The sequence below is a fragment of the Rhinopithecus roxellana genome, chromosome 20 (genome assembly GCF_007565055.1).
Source record: "Rhinopithecus roxellana isolate Shanxi Qingling chromosome 20, ASM756505v1, whole genome shotgun sequence".
Classification (NCBI taxonomy): domain Eukaryota; kingdom Metazoa; phylum Chordata; class Mammalia; order Primates; family Cercopithecidae; genus Rhinopithecus; species Rhinopithecus roxellana.
The window spans coordinates 34,132,439-34,147,633 of NC_044568.1; the positions used below are offsets into that span (position 1 = coordinate 34,132,439).

Here is a 15,195-nt window from a genome sequence, read left to right on the forward strand (position 1 = left end):
AATATGAAGTATTACCCAGTTTCAGGAAAATATTAAGATCTAAACCAAGGAATGCGCTATGAAAAGTTGTAGGTTAACTGATCTCTTAAAACTAAAAACAGCATCTTCATAAGTTTCTACTGAGGGCAGTTACCACTTTCTTCATCACATTTCTTATACTCAATAGCTGTGGGCAATGCCAAAATAGCTGTATGATCAACATTAATAAACAACAGCAGGGCAACAGCCAGACACAAACCTAAATGAAGAATTAAATTGTGCAAAGATGCATAAAGATGTCTATTAGTTAATACATAGGAGACTGTTTGATAATGTTGGCAGAAAAAAAAAACAGGCCGGGCGCGGTGGCTCACATCTGTAATCCCACCACTTTGGAAGGCCGAGGTGGGTGGATCACCTGAGGCCAGGTGCTTGAGACCAGCCTGGCCAACATGGCAAAACCCCATCTCTACTAAAAATACAGACATTTGCCAGGCATGGTGGGGGGTGCCTGTAATCCCAGCTATTCAAGAGACTGAGGCAGGAGAATAGCTTGAACGTGGGAGGCGGAGGCTGCAGTGAGCAGAGATGATGCCACTGCACTCAGCGTAGGCGACAGCAAAATTCCATCTCAAAAAACAAAAACAAAGAACAAACAAACAAAGGAAAAACAGTATTCTATGTCAGGTTCCTGAGAAGAATGTCAAATAATTTCTGAGTCCCTTAGCACTGAGTGCAGGGTCAGACACAGAGTAAGTATTCAATCAGATTTATGATCCTTATAATTACTAATATTTACTGGGTTGCTTACTATATTCCAGGCATCGTGCTAATAATTAACGCCTCTACACACATTACTTCCTCACAAGCCCCAGATCATAGTACATTTTAGAGTCAGAATTTAAAACTAAGTAAAATTCTAGGACCAGTGCTCTTAATCACTGCGCAATACTGCTTCTCAATTTCATCAAGTAAATGAAGCAACTCAATGCTTTAAAAAAGCTCATACTCAAAAATCATATTTAGAACTACGGTTTAATTTTAAAGATTATCCTTGCTTGATTAATGGTTTCACCTGGGAAGAAAGTGACTCTTTACAGGGAAAATTTCTATTTTACAACAGTCTCAACTAAATGGCCATAAACTCATCATCCAGATCAGGGCATTTTCTTTTTTTTTTTTTCCTTTTTCCACCAACCCTTAAACCCGAGCATTTTTAAGAGTGAAAGGGTGGCCAGGCGTGGTGGCTCATACCTATAAAACCAGCACTTTGGGAGGCCAAGACGGGGCAGATCACCTGATGTCAAGAGTTTGAGGCCAGGCGCGGTGGCTCAAGCCTGTAATCCCAGCACTTTGGGAAGCCGAGACAGGCGGATCACGAGGTCAGGAGATCGAGACCATCCTGGCTAATACGGTGAAACCCTGTCTCCACTTAAAAATACAAAAAAAAAAACTAGCCGGGCGACAAGGCAGGCGCCTGTAGTCCCAGCTACTCGGGAGGTTGAGGCAGGAGAATGGCGTAAACCCGGGAGGCGGAGCTTGCAGTGAGCTGAGATCTGGCCACTGCACTCCAGCCTGGGTGGCAGAGCAAGACTCCGTCTCAAAAAAAAAAAAAAAAAAAGTTTGAGACAGCCTGGCCAAAATAGTGAAACCCCATCTCTACTAAATATACAAAAATTAGCTGGGCGTGGCAGTGTGCCTGTAATCCGAGCTACTCAGGAGGCTGAGGCACAAGAATCACTTGAACCTAGGAGGTGGTCACAGTTAGCCAAGATAACGCCACTGCACTCCAGCCTGGGCAACAGAGCAAGACTCTGTCTCAAACAAAAATCCCAAAACCAAAAAAAGTGCAACAAAGCATTTACAGAGTGGATATATCTACATGCACATTTTCTGATAGACACTAATTGCTGAGAATTTACACAGTTATACCTCTCTACAAATTTATAAATGATATTTCGAGTATGGTTAATTCTGTTGTATAAATGAAGTGGGTTCAATATTTTTGCTACAATTTTATCTAACACAGATGCATGGTAGGTATGATTTAATTCTCCTTTCCTAAGAAGAACCATTCAACTGTATCCTCACTATCACAGAACTGAGACTTTTTTTTTTGAGATGGAGTCTCATTCTGTCTCCCAGGTTGGAGTGCAGTGGCTCAATCTCGGCTCACTGCAAGCTCCACCTCCTGGGTTCAAGTGATTCTCCTGCCTCAGGCTTCCAAGTAGCTGGCATTACAGGCGTCCGCCATCACGCCCAGCTAATTTTTTGTATTTTTAGTAGAGACGGGGTTTCACCATGTTGGCCAGGCTAGTCTTGAACTCCTGACCTCAGGTGATCTGCCCGCCTTGGCCTCCCGAAGTGCTGGGATTACAGGCCTGAGAAACTGCACCCAGCCAGAACTGAGACTTTAATAGGTAGCTCATTTTATAAAACAAGCCCTACTACTCATACCTTCATGAGCACTTTTTCAATCTTTTTTTTTTTTTTTTTGAGACACAACCTTGCTCTATTGTCCAGGCTGTCACAATGGTGTGATCATAGCTGGCCATAGCCTTGAATTCCTGGGCTCAAGTGATCCTCTAACCTCAGCCCCCTGAGCAGACAGGGCTATAGGCACATGCCACCATACTTAGCTAATTTTTAAAAATTTTTTGGAGAGACAAGGTCTTACTATGTTGCCCAGGCTGATCTCAAACTCCTGGCTTCACGAGCAATCCTCCTGCCTTGGCCTCCCAAAGTGCTGAGATTAGAAATGTGAGCCACATTGCCTCGCCAAGAATCGTTTTTATGCTAGGTGATTTTTATCACTTTCGGACAGTATGGATATTAAAATACTCCCTCACTATCAGAAGAAATATTACATATGTAATGTTAACATTGCTTAAAAGTTCTGACAATTTAAATGTTGGAGGAAAAGTCAAGAATCAAACACAATGTAAGACGATTAAGGAGGTCAGGGAGCAACTCTCAATTTTTCAAAAAAGCTAACAGAAAATTATAAATTGGCAAGGCCAGGCGCAGTGGCTCACGCCTGTAATCCCAGCACTTTGGGAGGCCGAGATGGGTGGATCATGAGGTCAGGAGATCGAGACCATCTCTACTAAAAATACAAAAATTAGTCAGGCACGATGGTGGGTACCTGTAGTCCCAGCTACTTGGGAAGCCGAGGCAGGAGAATCGCTTGAACCCAGGAGGCGGAGGTTGCAGTGAGCCAAGAATGCACCACTGCACTCCAGCCTAGGTGACAGAGCAAGACTCTGTTTTGGGGGGAGGGGGGAATCATCTTTTGAAAACACACTAATAAACACTTTCCTCAGTAAACCAGTTCACCAGTGTGAATTTAAAAAATTATACATTTGGCCGACAGCAGTGGCTCATGCCTGTAATCCCAGCATTTTGGGAGGCAGAGGCGGGCGGATCACAAGGTCATGAGTTTGAGACCAGCCTGTTCAACATGGTCAAACCCTGTCTCTACTAAAGATACAAAAAATTAGCTGGGCGTGGTGGTGTGCCTGTAACCCCAGCTACTCAGGAGGCTGAGGCAGGAGAATCGTTTGAACTCAGGAGGCGGAGGTTGTAGTGAACTGAGATGGCACCATTGCACTCCAGCCTGGATGACAGGATGAGAGTCTGTCTCAAAAATAAATAAGTACACACACACACACACACACACACACACACCTTTATGTGATTTAGAAAAAACAAAAAGCCACACACACACACCTCAAATCCCAGAATACAGAGACACTACAGTTGAGCACAAATTGAAGTTAAAAAAAAAAGGGGGGGTGCAGGGATGGGATGGGTGGGTAAAGAGGGCGAGAATGACAAAAAGCAGGGCAGGGATCCACTGCAAAGGGACATTTTCAGGGAGATGGAAATGCTCTGTACCTTTTTTCAGGTGGGTGGGTAGGGGACTTGTTTTTTGAGACAAGGTCTCACTCTGTCACCCAGGCCAAGTGCAGTAGCACTATCGTGGCTCAATGCAGCCTCACCCTCCTGGGCTCAAGTGATCCTCTCACCTCAGCCTCTCAAGTAGTTGGGACTACAGGTGTATGACACCAAGCCTGGCTAAGTTTTTTCTTTTTTATAGAGATGGGGGTCTCACTATGTTGCCCTGGCTGCCCTCAAACTCCTGGGCTCAGGTGATCCTCCTGCCTTGGCCTCCCAAAGTGTTGAAATTACAGGTGTGAGCCACTGTACCAGGTCAATGCTTCGTATCTTGATCATGCTGGTGGTAATATCCCTATATACAACTTCCAAAACACAAACTCTATAACTAAAATGGGTATTTTTGTTGTACGTAAACTGTCCCTCAATTTTTCATAAAGGGGGAGTAAATCTATGTAAAGTAGATTTAAAAGAAAATATTAGGCCGGGCGCGGTGGCTCAAGCCTGTAATCCCAGCACTTTGGGAGGCCGAGATGAGTGGATCACGAGGTCGGGAGATCGAGACCATCCTGGCTAACCCGGTGAAACCCCGTCTCTACTAAAAAATACAAAAAACTAGCTGGGCGAGGTGGCGGGCGCCTGTAGTCCCAGCTACTCGGGAGGCTGAGGCAGGAGAATGGCGTAAACCCGGGAGCGGAGCTTGCAGTGAGCTGAGATCCGGCCACTGCACTCCAGTCTGGGCGACAGAGCGAAACTCCGTCTCAAAAAAAAAAAAAAAAGAAAAGAAAATATTAAGCAAATAATAGTATAGGTGGTACACTGATGTGGCCAAATTCACACATGGTACATGAATAACTGCTGTTTGGGAGATACAGAGCTAAGCCTTTAAAGAGAAGGCTTTTTTTTTTCTTTTTTTTTTGAGATGGAGTCTTGCTTTGTTGCCCAGGCTGGAGTGCAGTAGGGTGATCTCGGCTCACTGCAACCTCCACCTCCCAGGTTCAAGCAATTCTCCTGCCTCAGCCTCCCAAGTAGCTGGGACCACAGGTGCATGCCACCACACCCAGCTAATTTTTTGTATTTTTAGTAAAGACAGTGTTTCACCGTGTTAGCCATGATGGTCTCTATCTCCTGACCTCGTGATCTGCCCGCCTCAGCCTCCCAAACTGCTGGGATTACAGGAATGAGCCACCACAGCCAGACAAGAGAAGGCTTTTAAGAGAAGCAACCTCTATAAAAAAAGAAAGTCTAAAGTTCATTTTTAAAAGTATATTAATTGTAACATTCATCAAAAATAGAAGTATGTAATACTTTCATTTCAACAAAGTTTTTTTTTCAGGAGAGAAATATTCTTATTTGGGGGACTTTTAGGGCTTATTTCAGGGGCCTCTTAGGGCTAAAGAGAAATCAGCTGCTCATATTAGAAGACCTTGGTGTTATCAAATGCTAGTTTATACCATATGCATTAGACATATAAAAAATCACTACCTATCTTCGGCTGAGATAAAAAGCAAGAGGCAAAGCTCCAAACAGCTGTTCCTAACTTACCAACTACTCTTGCCTCCCACAGCTTTCTGAACAAGGTAAATCCTGAATAGTGATAATCATTCAACTTCATATCTGCAAAAAGCATTTCTTTTCCTCCCAGGCGAAAACAAACAGTGCCTGCTGTCTAGCAGTAAACAAGTCCCCCAAACACCACACACATCTATTATAATACATACCTCTGAGAAGCCACGGCGAGAACACAATGTTCCTTACGGGCCAAGGATGAGAGAAGAGGAAAGGTATCCTCCAAGTTGATACAGTGACTTGTAAACCTGCTTTATCTTATTGGGGTCTCAGTTTCTACATTTGTAAGTATTTTTTGCCTGATTCAATACTACAGTATTTAATTAAGAACCAGAACTTTTGTCTCCTCCCATCTTCTTTTTTTGTTTTTGAGATGGAGTCTCACTCTGTTGCCCACACTGGAGTGCAGTGGTGCAATCTCCTGAGTAGCTGGGACTACAGGCGTGAGCCACCACACCTGGCTAATTTTTGTATTTTTCGTAGAGATGGGTTTTCACCATGTTGGCCAGGATGGTCCCGAACTCCTGACCTCAGGTGATCCACCCACCTTGGCCTCCCAAAGTGCTGGGAGTACAGGCATGAGTCAGCACGCCCAGCCGTCTCCTCTCATCTTCTAAGAACTGGATACTATCATTTGAAAGTGTTATTCTTAACCATCATGGTCTCTACGCTTGAGTGTGTCTGTGAGAATATGAAGACATACTGTAATTACTGGCTCATTAAGCATCATAATCTTCCTAGTCGCAAAGGGTTAGCCAAGTATTTTATAAAGAGTAACTATGAGTATTTAAACTTACAAATTTGGCCGGGCGCGGTGGCTCAAGCCTGTAATCCCAGCACTTTGGGAGGCCGAGACGGGCGGATCACGAGGTCAGGAGATCGAGACCATCCTGGCTAATATGGTGAAACCCCGTCTCTACTAAAAAATACAAAAAACTAGCCGGGCGACGAGGCGGGCGCCTGTAGTCCCAGCTACTCGGGAGGCTGAGACAGGAGAATGGCTTGAACCCGGGAGGCGGAGCTTGCAGTGAGCTGAGAGCCGGCCACTGCACTCCAGCCTGGGCGGCAGAGCAAGACTCCGTCTCAAAAAAAAAAAGATAAAATAAAATAAACTTACAAATTCCTCAAGAAGATAGGCGGAAAATAGGAAAGAAAAGGGCAAAAATAGGCCGGGCGCAGTGGCCCACCTGAGGTCGGGAGTTCGAGGCCAGCCTGGCCAACATGAAGAAACCCTGTCTCTACGAAAAATACAAAAAATTAGCCAGGCGTGTTGGTGCGCGCACAGGAGAACTGCTTGAACCCAGGAGGCAGAGGTTACAGTGAACCGAGATCGTGCCACTGCACTCCAGCCTGGGTAACAAGAGCAAAATACCGTCTCAAAAAAAAAAAAAGAAAGAAAGAAAGAAAGAAAAGAAAAGGGCAAAAATACCCAACAGTGGAAAGGAGGGAGCAAAGTTAACTGCACAGATCACATCTCAGTCACAGAGAGCAGTATATGAAGGGGGAGAAAAGCCTCTAATCACTTGACTGAGATATATGTGGGAGATGCTAGAAATCCAACTCCGCGTTCCAAAAAACTGTGTTCCCAGAGACCACTACTGCAGTGTCGATTCACACAGCCCTTACTCACTGGAAGTGAGTAAACACTTCCAGATAATGACACTGATGGAAAAATAGCATACAATAGGAAAGCTCTATTTCTAAAAACTTTACTGTTTAACTGGAATCACACCTTTATTCTGCAACAAAAAGAAAATTGCTGAACAGAAGCAGATACTGTTATAACTCTTCCTTAAAATAAGCTTCTTCCCTAGGGCTTGTTAGTGCGCGATCAAACCAGAAAGGTAAAGATGAAATGGCTTTCCTGTTTCTTGATTTTTATCTACCAGCAATAATATGAGGCACGCTCATAAAGAGTTGCATTACATTTCAATTAAACTCTAGAAAAGCATAATTCTGAGCTAAATACTCTGCCTAAAGAATCTTTTCCATACAATCTGATTACTTGCTCCTTGCACTCACAACTTGTTTCTTAATTTCTGTGCTTTTTATCCCTCCTTTCTATGCAAGGTTTTATCCAAAAAGTATACCCCTTACCAGAAAGTGACCTCCTGCCGGGATCCCATCTGACTCACCTTGTGTGTCTGTCAGGACTCAGCACTGGGCTTTGGCCACAGCTCACCTTCGATTGATAAAAAATATACATCAAGGCCGGGTATGGTGGCTCATACCTGTAATCCCAGCACTTTGGGAACCCAGCCAGGCAGATCACTTGAGGTCAGGAGTTCGAGACCAGCCTGGCCAACATGGCGAAACCCCATCTGTATTAAAAATACAAAAATTGGCCGGGCGCAGTGGCTCACACCTGTAATCCCAGCACTTTGGGAGGCCGAGGCAAAGCTCAGGAGATCAAGACCATCCTGGCTAACACTTGGTGAAATCCCGTCTCTACTAAAAATACAAAAAATTAGCTGGGCGTGGTGGCGGGCATCTGTAGTCCCAGCTGAGGCAGGAGAATGGTGTGAACCCAGGAGGCGGAGCTTGCAGCGAGCCGAGATTGAGCCACTGTACTCCAGCCTAGGCCACGGGGCGAGACTCCATCTCAAAAAAATAAAAAATAAGAAAAACAAAAATTAGCCGGGTGTGGTAGAAAAATAATCCCAACTACTCGGGAGGCTGAGGCAGGAGAATTGCTTGAACCCAGGAGGCAGAGGTTGCAGTGAGGCAGAGGCTGCATCGAGGTGAGATCGCGCCACTGCACTCCAGCCTGGGTGACAGCAAGATTCCGTCTCAAAAAAACATATATATAAATCAAAACAGGTTTCTGCTTTAGGTGACAACAGATGACATTAAGCTCAAGCAACTTCTACCTATAACTCATAATCCTAGATACAGTGGAGCAAAGACGGAAATAGGGACCATCAATAGCTCTGCCACTGACTTCCCCTGCAGTCTTGAATAAATCAAGAATGAACAAAGCCATAAATATCTAGTATCAGGAACTGTGTATCATGGCCGAGTCCTATCAGTTTTCCCTGAGAGCCAGTATTAGATAATCATTTACAGCCTTAGCCACCATGCACCTGTATGCAAAACCCTCACATTGTAACACTGGAATTGGCTTTATATGAAAGCTACAATTACAGCTTCTCATCTCCTGCCATTCTATATAAAAGAGTGGGATCTACAGAGCCATATACGGAAACTGGTCATTTCAACCTTGCCTAACAGGGGTTCCTTTCTCATGCTTTTTAAGGAAGGAGCAGGAATAGAAATTCTCAGAGTCCTTATCAATAAGTAATGATCAGGAATGTCCTATTGATGCTGCTATAAACCTCCAGCATAACAGCAAGGTGACAAAGAATTTTCTAAAATTAGGCCCAAATAGGAGGAAAGAAACGCTTAGCTCAGGATGAGTTCAAGAACCAAAAATGGACTGAGTTGTGCTGATTGAGGTCAGAAACAGGGTCAAAGTTGCCTCTTTCAGAGATGAGAATTAAATATAACAAGTAATTGGCTGGGCATGGTAGCTCACGCCTGTAACCCCAGCACTTTGGGAGGCCAAGGCGGGTGGATCACTTGAGGTCAGGAGCTTGAGACCAGCCTGGTCAATATGGTGAAATTCCATCCCTATTAAAAATACAAAAATTAGCCAGGTGTGGTAGTGGGCGCCTGTAATCCCAGCTACTTGAGAGGCTGAGGCAGGAGAATCGCTTGAACTCGGAGAGCAGAGGTTGCAGTGAGCCGAGACTGTGCCACTGCACTCTACCCTGGGCGACAGAGTGAGACTCCATCTCAAAAAAAGAAAAAAAAAGTAATTGCCAGCTCTTAGCTGTCCAGTGGAACCTTCTTTGGCGATGGAAATGTTCCACGTCTGTGCTGCCCAATGTAGCAGACATCAGCCACATGTGGTTGAAATGTGGCTAGCATGACTGAGGAAAGGAATGTTAAATTGTGCTTAATCTTAATCTCGATGTAAACTGCCAAATGTGGCTAGTGGCTAGTGGCTACAGTTCCAAACTGGAACTGTAGCTCTAGATTCCCTAAATTAGGGACTTTCAACCAGAGGCAATTCCCTCCACCCCTTGGGGGACAGCTGCCTCCATCTGGAGACATTTCTTATTGTCACAACCAGGGGTAGGGAGTGCGACTAGCATCTACTGAGCGGAGGCCAGGGACACTGCTAAGCACGCTGCCATGCACAGGCCTGCCCCCACAACAGCGGATTATCTGACCCAAAATATCAGTAGTGCTGATGCTGAGAAATTGCTCTAAGTTTGCTCAAGGATAGAATTAAAGTAAATGCAAAACAAACTGTAGCATACCTTGTCTAAACATAATACCCAGGAAGAATGAGATCTCTTAACCAACAGAAAAAGGTCCGGGCTATTCTACAAGTTTAGAGTAGCAGGTTTTGACCTGGCATGGTGGCTCATGCTTATAGTTCCAGCACTTTGAGAGGCTAAGGCAAGAGGATGGCTTGAGCCCAGGAGTTTGCGACCAGCCTGGGCAATATAGTGAGACCTTGATGCGATTAAAAAAAATTTTTTAATTAGCTCAGTGTGGGGGTGAATGCCTGTAGTCCCAGCTACTCAGGAGGCTGAGGCACGAGGATCTCTTGAGCCCTGGAGACGGACGTTGCAGTGAGCCGAGATTGTACCACGGCTCTCCAGCCTGGGTGACAGAGAGAGATCCTGTCTCAAAAATAATAATATAACAGGTTTTTACTGAAAGGCGTATGTGTTTAATAACTTAAAATCTTCATCATTATACTGATTACTTCCTGTGGCATTTTCTTTTTTTTTTTTTTTTTTTTTTTTTTTTTTTTTTTTTTTTTGAGGCGGAGTCTCGCTCTGTCGCCCGGACTGGAGTGCAGTGGCCAGATCTCAGCTCACTGCAAGCTCCGCCTCCCGAGTTTACGCCATTCTCCTGCCTCAGCCTCCCGAGTAGCTGGGACTACAGGCGCCCGCCACTTCGCCCGGCTAGTTTTTTTTTGTATTTTTTTTTTTAGTAGAGACGGGGTTTCACCGTGTTAGCCAGGATGGTCTCGATCTCCTGACCTCGTGATCCGCCCGTCTCGGCCTCCCAAAGTGCTGGGATTACAGGCTTGAGCCACCGCGCCCGGCCACCTGTGGCATTTTCTTTATTGAATATTAACCTAAGTACACATTGTGAGGCTCTGCTACAGGGCCTTGTTCCTTATGCCTTGAACATACAGTGGAGGGTGGGGGCAAAGCCCCTACTGCTACTCTCCTGGTTTGAATTCCTTGCCTCCTCAATTAACCCATCTGATCATCTGATTTATTGGGACATCACTATCTCAGATACAAGAAAACTGATACTGTTGTGAAAGAAAAGCAAATCATGACAAGAAAATGGCTCTGTTATCACAGGTCTGCAAGTTTACATATCAACAGAAAAAGCAAGGGACAGAATTATATTTGGACCAAATCCCAATCATCGAGTGATTCTACTAAATGATGATCACATACTACTTTTTTTTTTTTTCACATACTACATTTTAAAGTGAGAGATGTTATTTTAAATTTTAGAGGGTGAGTATCAAATAACATTGTGGTTTCTGTAATCAGTATAAATTATGCAAGGATCAATTTATTTATTTATTTATTTATTTTTATTTTTTTATTTTTATTTTTTTTGAGACAGAGTCTTGCTCTGCCGCCCAGGCTCTCAGCTCACTGCAAGCTCCGCCTCCCGGGTTGACGCCATTCTCCTGTCTCAGCCTCCCCAGTAGCTAGGACTACAGGCGCCCGCCTCGTCGCCCGGCTGGTTTTTTGTATTTTTTAGTAGAGACGGGGTTTCACCGTATTAGCCAGGATGGTCTCGATCTCCTGACCTCGTGATCCGCCCGTCTCGGCCTCCCAAAGTGCTGGGATTACAGGCTTGAGCCACCGCGCCCGGCCGCAAGGATCAATTTAAATGGGTTCATAACTGCTCACATAGCTCTCGACTTTATACTAACAATGTAGAATTTAACGCAGCATAGTCTATTCCTCAAAGAAACAGGAATAATGAACACAGTTACATGTTTCACTTTGACTCAGACTATTTTTCAGAACATAAAGTCATCAACACTCACATCATAGCAATGCTTTTTCTTTTCTGCCCAATTAGCACCAACATAAATTGTTCATTCCATCTAAGGCCCTCTATTACTTCAGGGAATATAAACGTAAGTCCTGGCCAGGCGCAGTGGCTCACACCTGTAATCCCAGCACTCTGGGAGGCTGAGACGGGCGGATCACAAGGTCAGGAGTTTGAGACCAGCCTGACCAACATGGTGAAACCCCGTCTCTACTGGGAATACAAAAATCAGTCGGGTGTGGTGGCATGCGCCTGTAGTCACAGCTGCTCAGGAGGCTGAGGCAGAAGAATCACTTGAATCTAGGAGGCAGAGGTTGCAGTGAGCTGAGATGGTGCCACTGCACTCCAGCCTGGACAACAGAGCGAGGCTCCGTTTCAAAAAAAAAAAAAAAAAGTAAGTCCCAGTCATAGTTCTGAAAAACTTAGACTCAGAATTTTCACACTGATCTAAGGCAGAAACTTCCAGCCCACATGTTCTGAATTCCTAAAAGATTACAGCAATTTTTGTGAATGCTCCAATATTAAACACACTGGAATTGCAGTCCCTCTTGATATCTTAATTGAGAGAGTTTAAGAGATTTTATCATCAATTAACACTTAGGGAGCAACCACTGTAATCTACTGATCAAATGCCAGAAAAGTAATATTTAAAGCAGGATTCCGACCCACTCTGCAGATTTTCCTATAAAGGCTAATTACTCCCGGAGGAAAGATCATCCCAGTTGTTTAGGATTCCAATTACAATCACATGAAGCCCATCCACCTTCTTAGGAAATTGAAAACACCACTTTGCATCATTTTGTACTCAACTGCTGGTGGTATAAACATGATCTTGACCAGGATTTCTCAGTCTCAACACTGCTCACATTTTGGGCCAGAGAATTATCCAGCGTGGGGAGCTGTCCTGTGCAACGTAGGATGTTTAGCTGTGTCCCTGGCCTCTACCCACTAGGTAAGGTAGCACCTCCCTGCCCCCACTGTGACGATCAAAAATATGCCCAGAGATAGCCAAATGTCCCCTGGGGAAATAAATTGCCCCCTGCTTTAAGAACCACTCATCTGGACAAACTCAAAGTACCAAAAGGTAGACACTCTGCTAATCAGAAGACCGTAAAGACTTTATTCCCAGCCAGGAAAACACGTAACATTCACTCCAGAGATGGCACAAGAAAACCATATTATCTTTTTCTTGTCTTCCACCCAATGTATGCTAAGCAACCCAGGAGTAGGCTATAGCACTGTGAGCACACGAAGACATCTGGCCTAACTTTTACAATTATTGCCTTCAACTCTCCAGCGACAAGTGAACAAATCTACAGCAGCTGCTGCCTTGAAAAAAGACAAAATACATTATTCCTACTAGCTCAAAATTCAAATGTAGCCGTCTTAAAATACTAGCATTGCTCCTGAATGCCACATGCATGAAAAGCCGGGTGTGCACTGGACTGGACAGGCTGACTCCCAAGCTGGAACACAGAGAAGGGCTTTGAGGGAGGGCAGAATGTCAGGTACCGAAAGCAGGAATCCATGAAGAAACCCAAACCGGTTCCCATTTACAAGCCCTAACACTGGGACAATGAGAATCCGTTTCACATGGTAGAGCAGTCAGCCAGGTACACCACGCTGCCGTCCTAAAAGGAAATCAGAGGTAGGCTCTGTTACCAGTGGATTTCGAGTTGACTCGGGGATCCCTCCTCGCCACTGGAAAGGGGGAGCCAGGAAGTTGTGCAGCAGCTGCGATCCCTGAAACTCAATTCGCAATCTACGCAATACCCACCCCTTTCTGGAACTCATAAAGGTTCTCGCCCGGTGTTCGCAGACTTAGCATCGGAACCACCTTCGTGGGGCGGAGTGGGAGGGGGACGGTGGCGGTTAAATATGCAGATCTCGGTCCCGCCCCCAGAGGTTCTGACCCCGGGACTGAACCTCCACAGTTTACCAAAGGCCCCAGATGATTCCCACGCAGGCTGAAGTTGGAAAACCACTGCTTTAGCAATTTTCATTCCTAACTTGGAGACCAAGAAAAACCTACAGGTTTGCAGCTGGCTCCGAAATAACTGCGGCTTCTTTCCGGGAGCATCTGGGGTCGCCAACGGAGAGCTCCCAGTCCTCCGAAAGGGCCAGCCGAGTTCAGGCCGGCCACTCACGGAATCTCGGCAGGGCCCAAGGTCGGCCCCACGGTCCCAGTCCTGGGCTCCGGGCGTCACGGCCCCCACGGAACCCCGCCCAGCCTCTTCGACCCACGGGGACCCGAGAGACACCTGGCCCCGTGACGCGCCCGGGCCGCAGCCGCCCTCCCGGCGAGGCCTCCTCAGGCGGGGCCCATCAGCCCGCGTCCCCCTGCCCGGGTCACAATGGCAGCTTGAGACTGGCAAACAGTCGCCTCGGAGGCGGGAGCCCAGGGCCGCAGCGCCGTCCCCATCGCCCCCTCCCGGTACGGACCTTCTCCAGGGACGTGTTCATGGCTGAGGCTGCCGGTGGTGGCCCAGCGGTCCCGGGCGCTACTTCCTCCTCCCGCGCCCCGCCGCTGTTTCCAAGCTGGCAGCGCTGACGTCCTCCGCGCCCGTGGCCGGCGGGGCGGAGAGGAGGAGGAGCTGCCCGGCGGCGCCGCGGGCTGGCGAACCTGCGGGTTGAGGGGCGGCGGGGCGGGGCCCCGTGAAGGTGGGCGGAGCCCTCTGGGATTCCGTACCTGGGCCTCACGCCGGCCCTCCTTAACGTGCGTAGGTGAAAAGGGGAGGATGCCCAGTGGATTGTTCACCAAACTCACTCTTTCCAGCAGCCTGTCGCAATCAACAAGGTAGAAGTATAATAATCACAAAGTACTATTCATGGAGTGAAAGGCTGGAAATACTAGTGACGCACCTGCACTTCCGGACCCAGGCTTCCAACTCTCCCGCCTCCCCTCCCGCCGTCATCCCTCGAGAATGGAACAGGCCATTCGCCACGAAGGCGGTGAGCGAGCGAGCACCCTTGCACATGCGCAGGACTCACAGCGTCCTCGGCGCCCAGGGACTTGGGGGTTTTAGGTTTGGGGGCTACTTGGTGAACGCCGTTCAGAGAAGGCACTGATCTAAGCAGACGTGTTTGTCTCAGACCTTCCCGCCGAATTATAGACGGAAAATATTGTTCAGACAACTGGGCCAGCCTTCTCCTTCATGTCACAATTATAACTTGTCAGGTAATGGGTAATAATAATAATAATAATATTAATACATCAGCTGCTGCTCTTCCATTTTCCTATTTCAGCAGCTCTAGGAGATCATCATTATCCCCATTTCGCAGTGCCGATCTAGGTACGATTCAGACCCGAGCCCCATGAGTCCACATACCGCTTCCACTCCCACTTTACTTTAAATGTTTTAAAAAGTTAATTTTTTATTAATTTTTTTATGTTGTTACCGATGAATTGAAGGGAAAAAAATTTTAAATCTCATTTTAATAAAGAAGCGTGGATGTCTCACTATGTTGCCCTGGCTGGCTTTGAACTCCTGGCCTCAGGCGATCTTCCCGTCTCAGCCTCCCAAAGTGCTAGGATTACAGGCGTGAGCTACCACGCCCGGCCACTTCTGCAGTTTTATTGCAATGTATTTCTAACGAATGGGAAGTCGTACATTTGCTTAGTAGATTCCTCCGACCTTAATGAGG

General features: G+C 46.3%; 1 protein-coding gene across 8 annotated transcripts in view; it reads right to left on the reverse strand.

Moving 5' to 3' along the window:
- LOC115895224 (putative pyridoxal-dependent decarboxylase domain-containing protein 2) overlaps window positions 1-14,192 on the reverse strand; it is a 63,615-nt gene extending 49,423 nt beyond the window's left edge. For 4 of the 8 annotated variants that reach the window (XR_004055420.1, XR_004055421.1, XM_030924942.1 and 1 more), the window contains exon 1: window positions 13,993-14,190. The gene's annotated coding sequence lies outside the window, so the exon portion shown is untranslated. Of the gene's footprint in view, window positions 1-13,062; window positions 13,182-13,992 lie in introns of all 8 variants that reach the window. The other 4 variants (XM_030924940.1, XM_030924943.1, XM_030924939.1 and 1 more) reach the window with 3 other exon arrangements.
- Between the last annotated feature and the right edge of the window lie 1,003 nt (window positions 14,193-15,195).